Genomic DNA, 19,465 nt, shown 5'->3' on the forward strand with positions numbered 1-19,465 from the left:
ATATTTTCCTTAAGTAGTACTCCCTCCCCCTTCTATTATTTCTTCCTGGAGCTCTAACTGGACACATGGTGGACCCTCTAGACTATCCTCTAAACTTTCAAACCACTATTTTATGTTTCTGTCTCTTTGTCTCTCTGAGATGCATTCTGGTTCATGTTTTCAAAGTTGTCTTATTTTCTCCATTCTGGCTCATATTTTATTTATTTATTTATTTATTTATTTATTATACTTTAAGTTCTAGGGTACATGTGCACAATGTGCAGGTTTGTCACATATGTATACATGTGCCATGTTGGTGTGCTGCACCCATTAACTTGTCGTTTACATTAGGTGTATCTCCTAATGTTATCCTTCCCCCCTTCCCCACCCCACGACAGGCCCTGGTGTGTGATGTTCCCCTTCCTGTGTCCAAGTGTTTTCATTGTTCAATTCCCACCTATGAGTGAGAACATGCGGTGTTTGGTTTTCTGTTCTTCTGACAGTTTGCTGAGAATGATGGTTTCCAGCTGCATCCATGTCCCTACAAAGGACATGAACTCATTCTCTTTTATGGCTGCATAGTATTCCATAGTGTATATGTGCCACATTTTCTTAATCCAGTCTGTCATTAGTGGACATTTGGGTTGGTTCCAAGTCTTTGCTATTGTGAACAGTGCCACAATAAACATACATGTGCATGTGTCTTTATAGCAGCATGATTTATAATCCTTTGGGCATATCCCCAGTAATGGGATGGCTGGGTCAAATGGTATTTCTAGATCCTTGAGGAATCGCCACACTGTCTTCCACAATGGTTGAACTAGTTTACAGTCCCACCAACAGTGTAAAAGTGTTCCTATTTCTCCACATCCTCTCCAGCACCTGTTGTTTCCTGACTTTTTAATGATCACTATTCTAAGTGGTGTGAGATGGTATCTCATTGTGGTTTTGATTTGCATTTCTCTGATGGCAAGTGATGATGAGCATTTTTTCATATGTCTGTTGGCTGCATAAATTCTTCTCTTGAGAAGTGTCTGTTCATATCCTTCACCTGCTTTTTGATGGGGTTGTTTGTTTTTTTCTTGTAAATTTGTTTGAATTCTTTGTGGGTTCTGGATGTTAGCCCTTTGTCAGATGAGTAGATTGCAAAAACTTTCTCCCATTCTGTAGATTGCCTGTTCACTCTGATGGTAGTTTCTTTTGCTGGGCAGAAGCTCTTTAGTTTAATTAGATCCCATTTATCTGTTTTGGCTTTTGTTGCCATTGCTTTTTGTGTTTTAGACATGAAGGCCTTGCCCATGCCTATGTCCTGAATGGTACTACCTAGGTTTTCTTCTAGGGTTTTTATGGTTTTAGGTCTAACATTTAAGTCTCTAGTCCATCTTGAATTAATTTTTGTGTAAGGTTTAAGGAAGGGATCCAGTTTCAGCTTTCTACATATGGCTAGCCTGTTTTCCCAGCACCATTTATTAAATAGGGAATCCTTTCCCCATTTCTTGTTTTTCTCAGGTTTGTCAAAGATCAGATGGTTGTAGATGTGTGGTGTTATTTCTGAGGCCTCTGTTCTGTTCCATTGGTCTATATCTCTGTTTTGGTACCAGTACCATGCTGTTTTGGTTACTGTAGCCTTGTAGTATAGTTTGAAGTCAGGTAGCTTGATGCCTCCAGCTTTGTTCTTTTGACTTAGGATTGTCTTGGCAATGTGGGCTCTTTTTTGGTTCCATATGAACTTTAAAGTAGTTTTTTCCAATTCTGTGAAGAAAGTCATTGGTAGCTTAATGGGGACGGCATTGAATCTATAAATTACCTTTGGCAGTATGGCCATTTTCACGATATTGATTCTTCCTATCCATGAGTATGGAATGCTCTTCCATTTGTTTGTGTCCTCTTTTATTTCACTGAGCAGTGGTTTGTAGTTCTCCTTGAAGAGGTCCTTCACATCCCTTGTAAGTTGGATTCCTAGGTATTTTATTGTCTTTGAAGCAATTGTGAGTGCGAGTTCACTCATGATTTGGCTGTTTGTCTGTTATTGGTGTATAACAATGCTTGTGACTTTTACATATTGATTTTGTATCCTGAGACTTTGCTGAAGTTGCTTATCAGCTTAAGGAGATTTTGGGCTGAGAAGATGGGATTTTCTAAATATACAATCATGTCATCTGCAAACAGGGACAATTTGACTTCCTCTTTTCCTAATTGAATACCCTTTATTTCTTTCTCCTGCCTGATTGCCCTAGCCAGAACTTCCAACACTATATTGAATAGGAGTGGTGAGAGAGGGGATCCCTGTCTTGTGCCAGTTTTCAAAGGGAATGCTTCCAGTTTTTGCCCATTCAGTATGATATTGGCTGTGGGTTTGTCATAAATAGCTCTTATTATTTTGAGATACGTTACATCAAAACCAAATTTATTGAGAGTTTTTAGCATGAAGGGCTGTTGAAGTTTGTCAAAGGCCTTTTCTGCATCTATTGAGATAATCATGGGGTTTTTGTCTTTGGTTCTGTTTATATGCTGAATTATGTTTATTGATTTGCGTATGTTGAACCAGCCTTGCATCCCAGGGATGAAGCCCACTTGATCATGGTGGATAAGTTTTTTGATGTGCTGCTGGATTTGCTTTGCCAATATTTTATTGAGGATTTTTGCATCGATGTTCATCAGGGATATTGGTCTAAAATTCTCTTTTTTTGTTGTGTCTCTGCCAGGCTTTGATATCAGGATGATGTTGACCTCATAAAATGAGTCAGGGAGGATTCCTTCTTTTTCTATTGATTGGAATAGTTTCAGAAGGAATGGTACCAGCTCCTCCTTGTAACTCTGGTAGAATTCAGCTGTGAATCCATCTGGTCCTGGACTTTTTTTTTGGTTGGTAGGCTATTATTGCCTCAGTTTCAGAGCCTGTTATTGGTCTATTCAGGGATTCACCTTCTTCCTGGTTTAGTCTTGGGAAAGTGTATGTGTCCAGGAATTTATTCATTTCTTCTAGGTTTTCTAGTTTATTTGCGTAGAGGTGTTTATAGTATTCTCTGATGGTAGTTTGTATTTCTGTGGGGTCGGTGGTGATATCCCCTTATCATTTTTTATTGCATCTATTTGATTCTTCTCTCTTTTTTTCTTTGTCTTGCTAGCTGTCTATCAATTTTGTTGATCTTTTCAAAAAACGAGTTCCTGAATTCATTGATTTTTTAAGGGTTTTTTGTGTCTCTCTCTCCTTCCGTTCTGCTCTGATCTTAGTTATTTCTTGTATTCTGCTAGCTTTTGAATGTGTTTGCTCTTGCTTCACTAGTTCTTTTAATTGTGATGTTAGAGTGTCAATTTTAGATCCTTCCTGCTTTCTCTTGTGGACATTTAGTGCTATAAATTTCCCTCTACACACTGCTTTAAATGTATCCCAGAGATTCTGGTATGTTGTATCTTTGTTCTCATTGGTTTCAAAGAACATCTTTATTTCTGCCTTCATTTCGTTATGTACCCAGTAGTCATTCAGGAGCAGGTTGTTCAGTTTCCATGTAGTTGAGTAGTTCTGAGCGAGTTTCTTAATCCTGAGTTCTAGTTTGATTGCACTGTGGTCTGAGAGACAGTTTGTTATAATTTCTGTTCTTTTACATTTGCTGAGGAGTGCTTTATTTCCAACTATGTGGTCAATTTTGGAAAAAGTGTGGTGTGGTGCTGAGAAGAATGTATATTCTGTTGCTTTGGGGTGGAGAGTTCTGTAGATGTCTATTAGGTCCACTTGGTGCAGAGTTGAGTTCAATTCCTGGATATCCTTTTTAACTTTCTGTCTCATTGATCTGTCTAATGTTGATGGTGGGGTGTTAAAGTCTCCCATTATTATTGTGTGGGAGTGTAAGTCTCTTTGTAAGTCCCTAAGGACTTGCTTTATGAATCTGGGTGCTCCTGTATTGGGTGCATATATATTTAGGATAGTTTGCTCTTGTTGTTGAATTGATCCCTTTACCATTATGTAATGGCCTTCTTTGTCTCTTTTGATCTTTGTTGGTTTAAAGTCTGTTTTATCAGAGACTAGGATTGCAATCCCTGCCTTTTTTTGTTTTCCATTTGCTTGGTGCATCTTCCTCCGTCCCTTTATTTTGAGCCTATGTGTGTCTCTGCACATGAGATGGGTCTCCTGAATACAGCACACTGATGGGTCTTGACTCTTTATCCAATTTGCCAGTCTGTGTCTTTTAATTGGAGCATTTAGCCCATTTACATTTAAGGTTAATATTGTTATGTGTGAACTTGATCCTGTCATTATGATGTTAGCTGGTTATTTCGCTTGTTAGTTGATGCAGTTTCTTCCTAGCATCAATGGTCTTTACATTTTGGCATGTTTTTGCAGTGGCTGGTATTGGTTGTTCCTTTCCATGTTTAGTGCTTCCTTCATGAGCTCTTATAGGGCAGGCCTGGTGGTGATAAAATCTCTAAGCGTTTGCTTGTCTGTAAAGGATTTTATTTCTCCTTCACTTATGAAACTTAGCTTGGCTGGATATGAAATTCTGGGTTGAAAATTCTTTTCTTTAAGAATGTTAAATATTGGCCCCCACTCTCTTCTGGCTTGTAGGGTTTCTGTGGAGAGATCTGCTGTTAGTCTGATGGGCTTCTCTTTGTGGGTAACCTGACCTTTCTCTCTGGCTGCCCTTAACATTTTTTCCTTCATTTCAACTCTGGTGAATCTGACAATTATGTGTCTTGGAGTTGCTCTTCTCGAGGAGAATCTTTGTGGTGTTCTCTGTATTTCCTGAATTTGAATCTTGGCCTGCCTTGCTAGGTTGGGGAAATTCTCCTGGATAATATCCTGCAGAGTGTTTTCCAACTTGGTTCCATTCTCCCCGTCACTTTCAGGTACACTAATCAGATGTAGATTTGGTCTTTTCACATAGTCCCATATTTCTTGGAGGCTTTGTTTGTTTCTTTTTACTCTATTTTTTCTAAACTTCTCTTCTCACTTCATTTCATTCATTTGATTTTCAATCAGTGATACCCTTTCTTCCAGTTGATCGAATCAGTTACTGAAGCTTGTGCATTTGTCACGTATTTCTCGTGCCATGGTTTTCAGCTCTATCAAGTCATTTAAGGACTTCTCTACATTGGTTATTCTAGTTAGCCATTCGTCTAATCTTTTTTCAAGGTTTTTAGCTTCTTTGCAATGGGTTCGAATTTCCTCCTTTAGCTTGGAGAAATCTGATCGTCTGAAGCCTTCTTCTCTCAACTCGTCAAAGTCATTCTCCGTCCTGCTTTGTTCCATTGCTGGCAAGGAGCTGTGTTCCTTTGGAGGGGGAGAGATGCTCTGATTTTTAGAATTTTCAGCTTTCCTGCTCTGTTTTTTCCCCATCTTTGTGGTTTTATCTACCTTTGGTCTTTGATGATGGTGACGTACAGATGGGGATTTGGTGTGGATGTCCTTTCTGTTTGTTAGTTTTCCTTCTAACAGTCAGGACCCTCAGCTGCAGGTCTGTTGGAGTTTGCTGGAGGTCCACTCCAGACCCTGTTTGCCTGGGTATCAGCAGCAGAGACTGCAGAAGAGTGGATATTGCTGAACAGCAAATGTTGCTGCCTGATCATTCCTCTGGAAGCTTCATCTCAGAGGGGTACCCAGCCATGTGAGGTGTCAGTGTGCCCCTACTGGGGGGTGCCTCCCAGTTAGGCTATTCAGGGGTCAGGGACCCACTTGAGGAGGCAGTCTGTCCGTTCTCAGATCTCAAACTCCGTGCTGGGAGAACCACTACTCTCTTCAGAGCTGTCAGACAGAGACGTTTAAATCTGCAGAGGTTTCTGCTGCCTTTTGTTTGGCTATGCCCTGTCCCCAGAGGTGGAGTCTGTAGAGGCTGGCAGGCCTCCTTAAGCTGCGGTGGGCTCCACCCAGTTTGCTGGCTCATATTTTCAAAGTTGACTTATTTCCTTAACCACATAAAATATTGTTATTTTTTAGAAGTATCATGTAGTTCCAATATTGGCAGTCTTTATGGGGATGATTATATATTCTATTGTTTTTCCTGGCTCTCATTCACAATACAGGGTTTCTCTGTGTGTTGCATTTTATACTGTGAGCTATTCATTTTCCTTGGAATTTTATGAGAATTTTTTGAAGCCTGGGATGATGATGTTACTCCAGTGAGGATTTGTGTTTGCTTTTTCCATTTGCCTTGGCATACTGCTAACCCAGGAGTAACTTTAAATTAACTTCTATACTTGAGGGATGTGTGTGTGTGGTGTTGTGTTTACCACATAGTTAGTATGAATTTGGACCACAAGTCTATGTGAGAGCTAGTCTGTGATAGTGAATTATAAAAACAACAAAAAAATTTCCCGTCATGAAGTATCAAGGATGAAAGAGGCAAATTTACTTTATTACCTCTGTTTCTCATTCACCCTTATAGAGAAGGGTTTAATTAGATTCCTCAGCTTTGGTGGTCCTAGAGTTTTCTTCTCTCACCCACATTCCTATAACCTTGAGTACCAATGCTTCCTTTCCATTTAGGGCACTGCCTCATTTCCAATATTTATTGCCCTTTTATAATACTACTATAACAGTGACTTTATTTGTTTCTTGGTCTCCAATCCATTCCCCCTCACCCCACTTTTACATTACCATCCTGGTGATCGCGCTAAAAAATAAAATAGATAATATGATCATCAAATGGACAGAAGACATTTATTATTCAAGGAACTTCACAAACTGGAGACTGGAGCTTCATTCACAGTAAAATCTCCAGCCACTTCCTCTACCCCTTATATTCTATACTTAAGCTGTCCTAGATTATTCATTATTTTTGGAGCATTTCATGCACATTAGCATCTTTTTACCTTTGCACATGCTGTGATCCCATCTAGGACACCACTGAACCTCACAACTGGAACTAGGATGAGGCAGGTAAGGTGTCTAGGGTGCAGAACTTAAGGAGGCACTCATGCTAAGGTTAATGCAAATTAGATATTGCTTCTGCCTAAAGAGGTGCCTAATGCAATTGTCAAAGCCAAGGTTATATGTTGCCTGTTTATCTTCTGAAAACAGGGATGTAAACTGTGTTAAATACTATATCTCATGAGTACAGGAACTATGCTTGTTTACTACTGTATCTTGATTGTCTAGAATAGTATATAGCAGATGCTCAATAAACATTTGGTGAATGAATGAATGAATGGCTGAGGGAGTAGATTCTCAGTTTCCTGATGGCAGAGGATGTTGTATTCTTCTGTTCCCTGCCTTCTTATAATTCACTTATATTAGACTCCTAAAAGATGTTTGTTGTTCAAATAAATGGAAGGAGGGCCTGCGTAGCCCTGTTTTGGCACCTGGAAGAGTCTGGGTGAATGGTAAACCTTCCCCTAGTACCTACACTTTGCTTGCTGACAGCCCCTTCCTCCTGAGGTTTTCTGGCAGGGCATAGGTGCAATTGGGCTGAGACTATCAAAGCTGCCCAGCCATCAGATCACCTGGAAGCATCTAATATATACATGAGTTCTTGAGCCCCTCTCCCAGAGAGTCTGATTCCATTTTCCTGAGACAAAATCCAGGAATCTGCATTTGTATAAATTCTCTGAGTGGTTCCAGTAATCAGTAAAGTTTGGGGACCAAGACACTAGGGCACTAAGAATCTAATTTTATTTTTCTAGATATTCATACAGCTATTTTAAAGTGATTGCTGTAATGATTTCAGGATCCTGAATGTTTTTAAAAATACTTACACATCTGCAAATGTTTCTTAAATATGTCACAAGACATCCGGAAAGTACGGATTAGGAGGAGAAGACACAACCACAAATATATTTGTGAGGTTCAAATCTAATCTCTGTTTCTCTTCTGTCTTCTATAAGCTTCAAGTGCCATCCCAGAGGAAACTGTCCTAAATAGATGAACTGGAGAGTGTTGACCAGTCAAGAAAGCAGACAGGAGGAGAAAAATAGAACTTAAAATAATTCTAGTCTCTATGGAAAATAACTTCCTCATTGGAGAATGAGTTCTATAAATAATTGAGATAGCTGATGGAACAAATAGCTGAAAGAAAAACATACGCACTTAGTGTGAGCCTCAAGCTGTTCCTCAATCCTTCGGTGACGTTTAGATCTGAGAAGCACATCTTAGGCATTTTGAAATAATGGATGTCATGGAGGCGTTCTGTTCACAGACATTAAAAATAATCCACTCCCTTAGAGATAAACATCTAACCTAAGCCATGAGGAATTCTCAGTGAGAGACAGAAATAGCTTCTGTAGTCCCCATTGCTCTTTAATTTCTCTTTCTACCATTTCATTATTCATCATTTCTATGCAGTTCACTTTGTCTGTTTATTTAAAATGTGATTCCAGACGACAGGCAACAGTCCCAGTGTTCTCAGTCTTGCACAGCCCTTTCCGCCTTGAGAAACAGAAATTATATAACTTGTTTTCAATTGTGCAGACTGGGGAGGATTCACATGTTCAGTTTGGTGAGCTTCCAGGAAATCATTTTAAAGTGTTTATCTGAAGTTTATCCAGACTTTCTTGATCTAGAAGTTAGACAGGAAACCTAGCAGAGAATGGAAAGAAATGAGGCTCTGAAGAGAGGTCACTATGAGTGTAGACTGATTCAGCCAGGACAGCTCTGAGCTGGGATGCCCCCCAGTATTTGCATGTTGGAACGGGAAAGGCCTGATTCTAGGACTTATGAGATTTGGAAACTATGTTCATATTAGTGTATGCTGCCATTTACTATTGTTCATTGCTCTAGTTACTATGGCTGTGTAACGAACTACCCAACATGTCATAGTATAAACGATTTTATTTTGCTCATGATTTTGTGGGCCAGGCCTCTAGAAAGGGTTTTGCTGAGTGGTTCTTGTTGGGGTTGCAGTCAGATGTTGAGCATCTGAAGGCTTTCCTGGGCTGGATGTAAAGCTGGCTTAGTCAGGTGGCTGGCAGTTTACATTACCTGTCCGCTGGGAGCTCCATGGGGGTTGTTGCCTGGAGCACCTGCACGCAGTTGCTCCATCATGGTTATCTTAGGTTAGTCAGTCTGCTGGCATGGGAGTTGACTCCTCCCAGAGCAAGCATCCCAACAGACCAGGCAGCTCCGAAAGGAATTTTTTTTTTTGCCTCAGCCTTGGAGATCACTCCTATCATACTTTACCGGTTAAAGCAGTCATAAGCCCACCCAAAGTCAATAGGAGAAGAGATATATTTCACCTCCTAATGGTAGTGGTGTGAGGGATTTATGGCCATTAAAAAAAAAAACAAAAACCATTACACTCACATAATACCAAACATTAAATAAAACATATATGTTACTTAATCTTCACAAAACCCTCTAAGTAGGTATTATTTTATTCATGTTTTATACATGAGGAAATCTAGATTCATGGAGGTTAAGTAATTTTTCCTAAGTCACATAGCTGAAAAGTGGTTGAGATGGTAGGTGAACATACAGCTGTCTCCAAATGTCTACTCTCTCTGTGAAGCTGTACGATGTTTTAAAGAGTCAAACTTTGTCTCAAATCTTAGTCATTGCAGCTGTTCTAGGCAATTGGAAAATTCCACCCTATATAGAATGTAGGCACATGAAATGTCAATTGGAGCCTCCTGTCAGTCCCTTCAAAACGAGGAACATTCGTTCATTGGAGGTTGTGGCAAAACTAGAATTAGAATCTCGTGTGTTATTGAGGGGGTCACAATGCTGAGGCTGAACAAATGAGAAACAGATGGTTGGAGGAGCGTCCTATAGCAAAGGTATACACTGTTCATTGGCTAGGCCAGTGTGAGCCAAATGCCCATGTAGACAGATGGAGCCACACACAGTGTTTTTGGGCTTGTGTAGCTGAGAGCAGAAGCTGTCCTCCAGGACCCAGAGACAGGGAGGGAGGAGAGTAGAGCAGAGCTGAATCCTCAGATGAGAGCAGTGGGCAGAAGCCAGGGGAGGGCCTCGTAGAGCTCTAGTTTAAGCACAGAGACTGGAGGGCAAAGAGGGGGGAAGTCATTCCGCTTTTCTTGCTTTACCCTTTCCTCTCTTCTCACCACAGACATTTATGAAATGTTTCTAGAAAGGGTCGTAGGTCCTGGAGATAGAGTGGTGGACTAGCTGGATACCCCTGCCCTCTTGGACCTTATAGTCTAGATGGGGAGGGGAGTCATTAATAATTACACACTAAGGATCTAATTACCATTATGATAGGCAGTGGCAGAGACTTCTAATTGCCCCCTCCCCATTTACCCTCTTCTTTTCAGTAACCCGGGACATCCTGGAGTAGGAGGAGGGCAGGCAGCTGGAGAGGGCAGTGTAGTTCCCAGCCTCCCTTACAGCTAGGAGTGGCCATGCCAGGCAGCCCGGGCTCATAGAAGTGATGGGCACCACGTCCAGGTCCCAGCCTTACAATGTAAATTAACTCCCCTCTACTCTTTTTCTTCTCCTTTCTCACTGGCAGGCAAATGGTAACAATTTGAGCAGACACCTGACATAGAGATGTGACAAGGCCACATTGGGTGTGGCCTTGCCAGCCTTGGCCCCATCCCACTGTTGTTGTTATAACAGATTAGCTCTTACCCTAGATGAATACAGCAGTATCCCTGAGAAAAAGTACAGTGTGCCGTCAGGACACATGACTAGGGAGGTTACCTGATCAAGGGCTGGTTAGAGTGACTAGATTCTGTCCTGTGTAACTGAGAGCAACAGAAAGAGTTGGCAATCCACTGAGTTTGTACGTAGAAAAAAAAAAAGAGTTGGCAAAATAAGCAAAGCATAGATTGTAATTGTTTCTTTCACTACGTGCTTTCAAAATGTCTTTTGGCTAAAGCCCTTTTATTGCAGACAAAAAAGGACTAAATTAGAATTTCCAGATAAAATATAGGATGCCCAGTTAAATTTGAATTTCAGACAAACAACAAATTGTTTTCTTTCTTTCTCTTTCTTTCTTTCTTTCTTTCTTTCTTTCTTTCTTAGAATAAATGTTCCATGTTATACTTGGGACATAGTTACATTAAAATTTTTTTGTTGTTTATCTGAGTTCAAATTTAGCAAGGTATCCTGTATTTTTATTTGCTAAGTCTGGCAACTACAGCCAGCTAAACTCTTTCTTCTTAAGATTTATTTATCTTTATATTGGCAATGCCTGGCATATAGTAGGAACTCTATAAAAATTAAGCCTCTGAGGTAACAATGGTAAATAACTGAAGGATCATCTGAAATGTAAAAGCAATAAAGCCTGAGGGTTATGCATTCTTTCAACGGTTTTAATTTGCCATAATTAAAGATACTTTGAGTTTCAGTTTTTCTACAGATCACCCCAGTTCAGATAATCTTAAAAAATTCCAATAATGCTCATATCTTCCAATATCATCTGGGGACTAAAGGATTCCACATTTGTTCTACAGATAATGGATGCTTAATTGTTTTATTTTATCCTTTAAATTTGTATTTTTTGCCATGAACACTCTACCATTGGGGAGGCTTAATCCTTTTAATGTTTCCAATTTAAAAGTTGTATAGATTTTTTAAAAAATGGAAATCTTTAAAAAATATGACCCTTAATTTTCTGCTTCTTAAGTAGCATCAGACAATTTGGTAGACTTTATTTTTTATTATTTATTTTTAGAGACAGGGTCCCACTCTGTCACCCATCTGGAGTGCAGTGGTGCAGTCATTGTTCACTACAGCCTTGAACTCTTCTGCCTTTTTGCCTCAGCCTCCCAAAGTGTTGAAATTACAGGTGTGTGAGCACAGCCAAATAGACTGACTTTAGATCAGAGTTTATAATCTTTCTCCTTGCCTAATCTCCTGCCGTAATCTTCGGTGATTTTGATGTTCCTCCTGCTGGTTCTTCTTAGCACCTGAAGCCCCAGCTCTATGTCCCCTGTCCCTATGCCTTCCAGGGCATCAATCTCATCATCATTTGAAATGGAACCACTCCCAGGATCTAAAACTTGGAATTGTCCTCTTAACCATGGCCTATTTTCCCCTTCTGTCATGTCCTCACTTCTGCTGGTTATTCTTTGCATTCACATTGTAACTTCTTGACTTTTGGCCCTTTCCTGTGTACTAGCTCATTACGTTTCCTGCCACTGTGCCAAGTCAGCCAATCTTTGGTGACACAATGCCCAGGCCTGGCTATCTCACTTACGGCTTTGCTGGAGAAAGGCATGAGACTAGCGAGTGGTTACACCACACAGGATTGCTTTTGATGCGTAGGGAGAATTTACTGGTGTCTAGTGGTCTTTCATTAGCACTTGATGAGTTATTCTCAGTGAATTTTCCAAACCTTTTCTAATTTCTGTAGCCATCAATCAAAACTTTGTCCTGACCCTCCTTTCTCTACCTTCTCCCTCCAATACCTATTACTCCCCAGCATCAGCTACCACTTCTTTTTCACAGAGTCTCACTCTGTTGCCCAGGCTAGAGTGCAGTGGTGTGATCTTGGCTCACTGCAAACTCTGCCTCCCGGGTTCATGCCATTCTCCTGCCTCAGCCTCCCGAGTAGTCAGCTACCACTTCTAAGCAGATGACCCTTATATTTCTGTCACTGGCTTCAACCTCTCTACTAAGATGCAAACTCATTTCTATCATCTTTTTTTTTTTTTTAATTCCTCAAATCAGCTACTTCTTTTTACTTCCCAATTTCTGTTAATGGAGGTGTTTAATGGACAGCACTTTCATGGTATAAACCAAGAGTTATTTTTATTACTTATTGTTTCTTTTAACTTCTGAACAAGTAAGTGGTCCATCTTCTGCCGGGGGTAGAGGAGGCTGATAACTCCTCTATTCATTCTTAGATAATGGAAAGCTTGTCACGAGACACTGTCTTGATACAGAAAGTAGAATGTCCAGTCTAAGGCCTTAACGTATGAGTTTTCATTAAGCACTTCTTTGTCCGGTGAGGGCTAGCTGTGGGGGCCAGGGGAGCATTCCTTTGGGGGTAAGGGTATGATCAGCTTCTACTTTTCTTTCATCTCCTCCTAGACTCCCCAGCTGCTGCTCCTGAATCCACCAACACTGAAGAGACTAAAAATAAGTAAGGAAAGGTACATTTTCACTTAATAGACATTACCATGAGATGGCTTCATGCTTTCTGGGCTGGGCGGATGTTTACATTTGGCTCTTCTTCTTTTTTATTTTATTTTTTTATTATACTTTAGGTTCTAGGGTACATGTGCATAACGTGCAGGTTTGTTACGTATGTATACTTGTGCCATGTTGGTGTGCTGCACCCATCAACTCGTCAGCACCCATGAATTCGTCATTTATATCAGGTATAACTCCCAGTGCAATCTCTCCCCCCTCCCTCCTCCCCATGATAGGCCCCGATGTGTGATGTTCCCCTTCCCGAGTCCAAGTGATCTCATTGTTCAGTTCCCACCTATGAGTGAGAACATGCGGTGTTTGGTTTTCTCTTCTTGTGATAGTTTGCTAAGAATGATGGTTTCCAGCTGCATCCATGTCCCTACAAAGGACGCAAACTCATCCTTTTTTATGGCTGCATAATATTCCATGGTGTATATGTGCCACATTTTCTTAATCCAGTCTGTCACAGATGGACATTTGGGCTGATTCCAAGTCTTTGCTATTGTGAATAGTGCTGCAATAAACGTACGTGTGCATGTGTCTTTATAGCAGCATGATTTATAATCCTTTGGGTATATACCCAGTAGTGGGATGGCTGGGTCATATGGTACATCTAGTTCTAGATCCTTGAGGAATCGCCATACTGTTTTCCATAATGGTTGAACTAGTTTACAATCCCACCAACAGTGTAAAAGTGTTCCTATTTCTCCACATCCTCTCCAGCACCTGTTGTTTCCTGACTTTTGAATGATTGCCATTCTAACTGGTGTGAGATGGTATCTCATTGTGGTTTTGATTTGCATTTCTCTGATGGCCAGTGATGATGAGCATTTTTTCATGTGTCTGTTGGCTGTATGAATGTCTTCTTTTGAGAAATGTCTGTTCATATCCTTTGCCCACTTTTTGATGGGGTTGTTTGTTTTTTTCTTGTAAATTTGTTTGAGTTCTTTGTAGGTTCTGGATATTAGCCCTTTGTCAGATGAGTAGATTGCAAAAATTTTCTCCCATTCTGTAGGTTGCCTGTTCACTCTGATGGTAGTTTCTTTTGCTGTGCAGAAGCTCTTTAGTTTAATCAGATCCCATTTGTCAATTTTGGCTTTTGCTGCCGTTGCTTTTGGTGTTTTAGACATGAAGTCCTTGCCCATGCCTATGTCCTGAATGGTACTACCTAGGTTTTCTTCTAGGGTTTTTATGGTATCAGGTCTAACATTTAAGTCTCTAATCCATCTTGAATTAATTTTCGTATAAAGAGTAAGGAAAGGATCCAGTTTCAGCTTTCTACTTATGGCTAGCCAATTTTCCCAGCACCATTTATTAAATAGGGAATCCTTTCCCCATTTCTTGTTTCTCTCAGGTTTGTCAAAGATCAGATGGCTGTAGATGTGTGGTATTATTTCTGAGGACTCTGTTCTGTTCCATTGGTCTATATCTCTGTTTTGGTACCAGTACCATGCTGTTTTGGTTACTGTAGCCTTGTAGTATAGTTTGAAGTCAGGTAGCATGATGCCTCCAGCTTTGTTCTTTTGACTTAGGATTGTCTTGGCAATGCGGGCTCTTTTTTGGTTCCATATGAACTTTAAAGCAGTTTTTTCCAATTCTGTGAAGAAGCTTATTGGTAGCTTGATGGGGATGACATTGAATCTATAAATAACCTTGGGCAGTATGGCCATTTTCACGATATTGATTCTTCCTATCCATGAGCATGGTATGTTCTTCCATTTGTTAGTGTCCTCTTTGATTTCACTGAGCAGTGGTTTGTAGTTCTCCTTGAAGAGGTCCTTTACATCCCTTGTAAGTTGGATTCTTCCTAGGTATTTTATTGTCTTTGAAGCAATTGTGAATGGAAGTTCATTCATGATTTGGCTCTCTGTTTGTCTGTTACTGATGTATAAGAATGCTTGTGATTTTTGCACATTAATTTTGTATCCTGAGACTTTGCTGAAGTTGCTTATCAGCTTGAGGAGATTTGGGGCTGAGACAATGGGGTTTTCTAAATATACAATCATGTCATCTGCAAACAGGGACAATTTGACTTCTTCTTTTCCTAACTGGATACCCTTGATTTCTTTCTCTTGCCTGATTGCCCTAGCCAGAACTTCCAACACTATGTTGAATAGGAGTGGTGAGAGAGGGCATCCCTGTCTTGTGCCAGTGTTCAAAGGGAATTTTTCTAGTTTTTGCCCATTCAGTATGATATTGGCTGTGGGTTTGTCATAAATAGCTCTTATTATTTTGAGATACGTTCCATCAATACCGAATTTATTGAGCGTTTTTAGCATGAAGGGCTGTTGAATTTTGTCAAAAGCCTTTTCTACATCTATTGAGATAATCATGTGGTTCTTGTCTTTGGTTCTGTTTATATGCTGGATTACGTTTATCGATTTGCAAATGTTGAACCAATTTGGCTTTTTTTCTTGTGGGCACTGCTGTGGGCTCTTTGCAAATCCCATTCTGGTTCCTCTATGACCCCTAGGAAGTGAATGATGCCTCTCCATCACTGGCAGCTGCTGATACCCTCGGATATGCTGACACCAAGGTATGAATACATTCTCCAGGCTGTTATTGCTGGGCTCCCCTGGCCTAGAAGGCCATTCTCTAGGGCAAGATCCCTTTTATAGTAGCCCCAGGCTCACATTCCTGCTTCAGGTTCCACATCTGATCCCCAGGATCCCATGTCTTTGATCTGAGGAAAGTTTAATTACTACCCAGCTATGGTTCTTTAGTCTGTAGCCAAAGAATGCTCTAGTTTTCTCAGGCAGGCTCTGAACCACATCAAAGTGTCTGAGCAATGCCCATGAAGGCCCTGTTACTGGGTTAGGGTGAAGGGAAAGTTTCTCTTATACCTTCCCTTAGATGGCTGGCTACTACTCACAGCAAGGCTTCTTCCAAATACATTCTCACAAATTTTTCTCAGATTTCAACTCTCTTGAGTCTTTTATGTCCTTGAACTGAATGAGGATCCCCAAAAGGTGTATGACTGATTCTCCAGCATTTCACTTGAAAATTTGCATTTCGTATCAGCTAAATTAATTTGTGTTTGTATTTAGCTGGTCTGTCTCTCACATCTTCGTTGGTATCTGGTATCTCATATCTTGGGGCCTCAGTCAAAACTTCTAATTTAACATCTGGTTTCACATGCCTTCCTCTGCCACGCTGGTTTGAAATCTGAATCATCTTTGAGTCATCCTTCTTTCTTAACTTCCACATCCAGTTAGTTAGTAAGTTCTACTGATTTTATGTCTCAAACCGTCCTTTTCTCTCTCACTGCCAGGACTCTACTTCAGACTTTCATTATCCCTTGTACATTGTCTTAGTGGCAAGGTGGTAGCATGACTAGGTGAGTAAGTGTTTGTGCTCTGGATCCAATTTGGTTGGGTTTGAATCCAGCTACACCATGTATGTGTGTGTGTGTGTGTGTGTGTGTGTGTGTGAGAGAGAGAGAGAGACAGAGACAGAGAGAGAGAGAGAGAGAGAGAGAGAGAGAGAGAGAGAGAGATGGAGTTTCGCTCTTGTTGCCCAGGTGGGAATGCAATGGTGCAATCTCAGCTCACTGCAACCTCTGCCTCCCAGGTTCAAGCGATTCTCCTCCCAAATAGCTGGGATTACAGGCATGTGCCACCATGCCTGGCTAATTTTGTATTTTTAGTAGAGATGGGGTTTCTCCATGGTGGTCAGGCTGGTCTCGAACTCCTGACCTCAGGTGATCCGCCCACCTCGACCTCCCAAACTGTTGGGATTACAGGCGTGAGCCACTGCACCTGGCCTATAGCACTTATTAGCTTTGTAATCTTGGCTACAGTTATTGAATTTCTCTAAGCTTCAGTTTTGCCTGCAAAATGAGGATAATGATTATTTCATAGGAATGTGTAAGAGTTGCATGTGGTAATAAAAGTAGAATCCCTTGAACATCACAAAATAATGTGGGAAATACGATCCCTATCATAATTATTTTTGAATTGTTTTCTCCATGTTTACTCTTATTTCTTCAATCCAACTCAGATACTACTATCTGTGGTGGAATGTTTGCAAAATCACCAGTGAAATTCCACTCCCTGTCCCTAAGCCTTTGTAGTTCTCTCCCACACTGACTCTGTTCTTGGCTATTTAATTTACTATGACCAATGAGACAATGGCAAATGTGCCACAAGCAGAGGCTTGAGATGGGTTTCCACATAGGAACTTGCCTTCTTTTGCTGCTGGGACCCCTTCTGGTACCATGAGAAAAAACTTGGCTGGTCTATTGGAAGCACATAGTTCAATGAACATTCACCATGTCTGACTGCCAGCACTAACTGCCGTACATGCCAGCTAAGCCTATCTAGACCTCTCAGCATCTGCAATCAACGATAGCTGTATAAGCCTGGGCAAGGGCAGTAGAAGAATTGCCCAACTGAGTGTTGTCCAAATTGCCAGCTCACTGAATTTAGAGTTAATAAATTATTTTTGTTTTAAATCATTCTGTGTTTTGGAGCAGTTTGTTTTACAGCAATGGCTAACTGATACACTACTGCATTAATTTTATTAAAGAATAGCTCTAATCACATTGTCCTCCTGCTCAGGTGACCATCCTCATTTGCATGGAATAGTCTTGGTTTACGTCTGCTGTCCTAGATGGCAATTGAGAATGCCATCTTTGACTCTCAAAATTGCTAGTTTGGAGGGCAAAATCAATGGTCACCCTGCTTCTGCTCAAAATCATTATTATTTCCTGTTGTTTTAAATCAACTCTTTGGCTTAGTGTTCAAGAACTTCCATGAGCTGGTTTAAACATACCTTTCAGAGTCTTCCTCTGCCCCATTCCAAGCTTCAAACAAATGGCTGTGGCTGAATCTCCAAAATAGAACCTTCACTTTCCGCTCTTGCAGCTAGTCTCTTCCGTATGTTTCTTCCTATGTTTGTTGTTGTTTTCACCCATCTTAAACTCCTACTCCATCTTCGAAGCTCCTGGCCAAACACTGTTTCCATTACATCTGTCCATTTCCCTCAACTGGATGTTGGGCAGCCGATGGAACCTCCATCCCTAGTTCCCTCTCCCAAGCCATCTACAGTGGCGGTGACAGTGAACCTCATCTTATAATACCTTAAGCAGTATATCCTATCCTTAGGTAGTTTTAGTCACCTTAAGTAGAACAACAGCAGCCACAGACAATGTGTAACTTGCCAGATTCTTGAGGACAGGGATTGTATCTTGCCCATTTTGTAATTTCCTATAGTGCCTGGGGTAGTGCCGTGAGTCTAGGAGGTGATCCACAAGTGTTTATCGAGTTGTTTGAAGGCTTAAAGATTGAGGCAAATGCAAATTGCCATGTTCTTTATACACAGTCTTTTACTGGGTTCCTTGGAAACAGACACTGAAGTGGGTAGTTGCTTGCAGAATGATTGCTTTTGGGAGATACATCTGAAAGGAAGTGAGGACGACAGGACTGGGCAGAGGGAGAAGCTGACCTGAACATGGTTGTAACTAGGGCTTCAGTCAGTCCTTTGGGAGCTCTGAAGCAGGGTTGGCCCTTCAGGGTTGTTTGCCATTGAGGCAAGGGGGTTTCCAAAGCCCACTTATTTGACAGTTCAATCATAGGGACTCCTTTTAGAGCTCTTAATTCTTCTTCCACAATATCAGACCAATAGTGACCACTGCCTATTAAGGTCAGCATGCCCAGTTTAAGGATCTCTTTCCCCCCTACCACCTTTTTCTGCTTCCAATCTACTGTGTGAAAAATATAATTTCTTGTTTTCCTAAAATTTAGTCTAAAATTTTAATTTAAACTTTTTGTGTAAAGGCCAAATAGTAAATCTTTAAGGCTCTCGAGGCCATATAGTTTCTCTCTTGACTACCCAACTTTGCTGTTGTAGTGGAACAGCAATCATAGACAATATGGAAATAAATGAGCAACTGTCTTTCAATAAAACCTTATTTATGAAAACAAGTTGCAGGCTGGGTTTGTCTACAGGCCCTTGTTTGCTGATCCCTGGTCTAAAGGAAGACTAAATTCATTCAAAGTGGAAATTTAAAGAGTTTTCTTATAAAGGGCTGTGGGTTAAATACATGGAGTTTTGGATTAAATTTCTGATTTTGCAGAGGGATTGAGGATCTATCTTCTGTGGTTCTGTCTTTGTTTTGAATAGGTAAGATTCCTGATTAAGTCACTTACCTCTAAGGAAGGAACATAATTCTCTAATGTGTTTGATATTTCATGTTTCTGCTTTTGTTTGATAAGAATGTTTCATAAAATAGTTTTTTCCCCAAACAACATTTATTTTAAATTATCTACAGAGTAGCATTAGAGTATATTTGCAACCTGAATATGAGAAAAAACAATTGTAATAATTTATATTCAAGGTTGGCTCTCAACTTTTCTATTTTTTAATCCTTTTATGACAACTCCAATTCCTTTATTTGTAAAAATAAACATCATAGTTGGAATAATTCTTAGGGAAATAAAATCAATTGGTTAAATAATT

General features: G+C 40.4%; 1 long non-coding RNA gene across 3 annotated transcripts in view; it reads left to right on the plus strand.

Moving 5' to 3' along the window:
- LOC117084249 overlaps positions 1 to 19,465 on the plus strand; it is a 184,624-nt gene that overhangs the window by 28,021 nt on the left and 137,138 nt on the right. The window lies entirely within an intron of this gene.

The sequence above is a fragment of the Trachypithecus francoisi genome, unplaced genomic scaffold (assembly GCF_009764315.1).
Source record: "Trachypithecus francoisi isolate TF-2019V2 unplaced genomic scaffold, Tfra_2.0 Lachesis_group0, whole genome shotgun sequence".
Taxonomy (NCBI): Eukaryota; Metazoa; Chordata; class Mammalia; order Primates; family Cercopithecidae; genus Trachypithecus; species Trachypithecus francoisi.